This window comes from Haplochromis burtoni, unplaced genomic scaffold, assembly GCF_018398535.1.
Source record: "Haplochromis burtoni strain Fernald_Lab_line unplaced genomic scaffold, NCSU_Asbu1 Contig_1014, whole genome shotgun sequence".
Lineage (NCBI taxonomy): Eukaryota > Metazoa > Chordata > Actinopteri > Cichliformes > Cichlidae > Haplochromis > Haplochromis burtoni.
This window is the reverse complement of record NW_024583375.1, coordinates 45,087-48,757: the sequence shown is the minus strand read 5'-3', so window position 1 is coordinate 48,757 and position 3,671 is coordinate 45,087.

The following is a 3,671-nucleotide window of genomic DNA, read 5'->3' as shown; positions in this document are numbered from 1 at the left end:
CTCCAAGGTGCACGTTACATTCGCGCTTTACACTTTTAGATAGTGTGAGATCATTAGAGCACAGAAAATCATGCAGCACAGGAAAGACTTCAGTGTTGTTTGTATCCAAGCAGTTCTTCCAAAGGTTTAACTTCTTTATCATGGCCTCAACTTTATCTTGAACATTGAATATAGTTGCAGAAACGCCTTGTAATCCGAGATTGAGCTCGTTCAGACGAGAAAATATATCACACAGATAAGCCAGGCAGGTAAGGTACTCTTCATCATGCAAATGTTCAGACAGCTCAAAGGGATGGTTACTGAAGAAAACTTTAAGTTCATCCCTCAACTCAAAGAAACGGGTCAGCACTTTCCCTCTAGATAGCCAGCGAACCTCTGTGTGGAGTAATAATGTCTCATGCTCGCTGCCCATCTCATTGCACAACGCAGCAAATAAGCGGGAGTTCAGCGGCCTGGCTTTCACAAAGTTAACCATTTTTACACTCGTGTCCAAAACATGTTTCAAACGGACAGGTATTCCCTTTGCAGCAAGAGCCTCTCGGTGGATGCTGCAGTGTACCCAGGAGGCATCTGGCGCGACTGCTTGCACACGCGAAACCACACCTCCGTGTCTCCCAGTCATGGCCCGTGCGCCATCAGTACAGATGCCAACACATCTGTCCCACACGAGTCCATGTGTGTTCATGAATGTGTCCAGCTTTTGAAAAATATCTGCGGCAGTTGTCCTTTGTTCCAGTGGTTTACAGAACAGCATGTCCTCCTTGATGGTTCCTTCATGAATGTAGCGCACATATACGAGAAGATGCGCCAGGCCAGCCACATCCGTGGACTCATCTAGCTGTATTGCATAACATTCACTGTGGCGTATGCGCAGAAGTAGCTGCTGTAAAACATTTTCTGACATTGCATTGATGCGCCGTGAGACAGTATTGTTTGATGATGGAATGGACTGTATCGTCTTTTTTGCCTTTTCCCCCAACATTGTCCCTACCATATCTAAAGCAGCAGGGAGAATGAGGTCCTCCACAATAGTGTGGGGTTTGTTGTTTTTAGCCACTCTGTAACTGACCATGTACGATGCTTGTAGTCTGTTTTTATTCATAAGATCTGGCACCTGAATGCAGGTTTTACTTGTTGAAAGTGATTTTAGCTGTCGCTCAAAATATTCCCTTGGTTTATTTTTCAAATGGGGATGATTTGTCTCTAAATGTCTGCGCAAAAGTGAAGGTTTCATTGAGTTCTGAGACAATACTTTTGCACAAATAACACACTGTGGCCGGGGAAATCCACCAATATTTATACACGTAAACCCCAGCGAAATATAATTGTCATCATATTTGCGCTTCTTTGATGAGGTTGTGTTACAGTCCGAGCTGTCATGCTTTCTCCCACTTTGACGCTCTGCATCAGACACTTCATCACTTTCCACATGGCTGGCTCCAGCTATGTTAGCCACTTGGCTAGTAACCACAGATACATCCCTGCTAGCACTGCTAGCATCCAAATCTGACGAACACATTGTTGTTGAACAATCACCTGTGCGGTCACTGGAAAATGCATCTTCAGATATGAGCTTATTGGTTGTTGTGGCCGGTGTCTCTGTGGTAGGGCCTTTTTTTCTTGTTAACCACTTGTCCATTTTCGCGCTGCACTGAATGCTTGGAGGCAACTTCAACTGTTAGGTGTCAGTCATTTGGGCAAATCACGCCCATGTATTTTGTCAGAGCTATTTTTTTGCTGAACACCAGGGGGTGGTATATAGTCATGTATTTGACAGGCAAATAAAACTGCATTAGAGCAAATTTCGGCTTTTAAAACTTTTGATCCCCACTCCAACCCCAACCCACGCGTACCCCCTACAGCCACTTGCGTACCCCCGAGGGTACGCGTACGGTAGTTTGGGAACTACTGCCTTAGGGGAATTAGGTCTTTTAGAGGTGCTCCGTGTGGATTTGCGGTGAATAAGTTTTATTAAGAGTGATTTTAGTGCCACCGATTATTGCCTGAACTAAAACACTTAGTGCATGTGATAAGTGTTCTGTTGGGCTCGGATTTGTTTCTTTTAAAACAACGAGCATCTGGGACCGCCGAGGGAGAGCAAGCCCTCAGGTGATAGTTGCATTGCTGGCAGGTTGCACCAATAAGACTATATTGTGGTCGTTAGTGACCTTTTCCATTTTGATGTTTTAGGCCTTTTGCAAACCCTTTGTGTTTTCTTTTAAAATAAATTTTAACGTATCTGACTGATATTGACCCTCTTGTCCCGTTTATTCTGGGCTCGTTCCTGTATGAGCTTTGGGCCTGAAAGTTTGTAGTATAGAGGCCCTTAGCAGTTACTCGGTGGCTTTTACTCGCTACATTAGGTAAGGCTGCACGTTTTGCAGTGATCTCGTATAGAAAACTATTCCACGCGTATATAAAACAGGTCCACGGCTCCGAACCGTAATAAAGGGACCTCTGGCTAATACGTCGGGTTCGTGTCGGGCTCGTAGCTGAAAACTAGCTTTACTTTGTTGTCTGGGTCAACTTTGCTAGCAGAGACGGAGAGAGGCGTTGAAAGGCTGCTGCAACAGGACTTATTGTTTCAGAGGAAACAGGAACACAGTGTACAGTCGAGTCTTAGTAGCTTACTTACAGCTGGGCTCGTCAGGCTCTCTTCTTGGCTGCAGTGGTTATTATTATAATTACATGCTTCCAGCTCCCGTTTCTGCTCGGTGACAGCTTGTACTTTTGCTTTTTCTCCCTCCTCGCTCACAGACACATAACGGGTATGGCAGTCCATTCTCCCTGCAGCACGGACTACACTGCCCATGAGGCTACATTGTTTAGGGCGATGCCTGTAACACTCTGCTCATATTGCCTTCATATTAAATCATTTTTTAAATTTTTTTAAAAATATTTCTTCACGTCATTACGTGGGGTCTAGTAGAGGAGACATGGGCCATGACATTGAGACACAGGCATCAGAGCCTCTTAATGCGTGTTTTGTTTGGGTTTCCACCGGCGTGGAATTACCAAAAATAGAGAGGACATAGCCGAACATATGAAACAGGAAAATACCGCCGTGTAATCCCTTTATTTCAACAAACTAACTGTATTCTGAATACCACCCTTTGAAATGGTAATTGTAATGGCATACAGTTACTCATATTTTGCCACTTTACTGTTCAAGTAGTACAAAGCAAACAAAAACCCACAAATATTTCCTAAAATGTTTTGTTTGTTTTTTAAATTTCAAATATTTTATAAGAGGACAAAACTGCAAACATGAACACAGATTTGAACTGTAGCCTTTCATTGAATGACTAGACAAACACACTGGTCCTGTCTGTGCACACATGTGACAGCACTTCTGCTGTCAATGCAAATCAAAGTGCAGACATTAGTACACATACACTCATATCGCCTTCATATTCAATCATTTTTGGCTTTTTAAAGAACTTGTTTTAAAATTGGACTCAACATCAAACAAATCCTCTAACAAAAAAGTCACTTAAAATATGGGCCACAAGTGACCCCTGGGCTGCGAGTTTGATACCCCTGCTTTAGACAGAGGAGAAAGTGGAGCATTACAATAATCTAAGCAGGAGGAGATGAAGACTTGAATAAGCATCTCCAGCTCACTTTCTGAGAAAACAGCTGCGAGTTTAGTGATTTTACTTAAAAAAAAA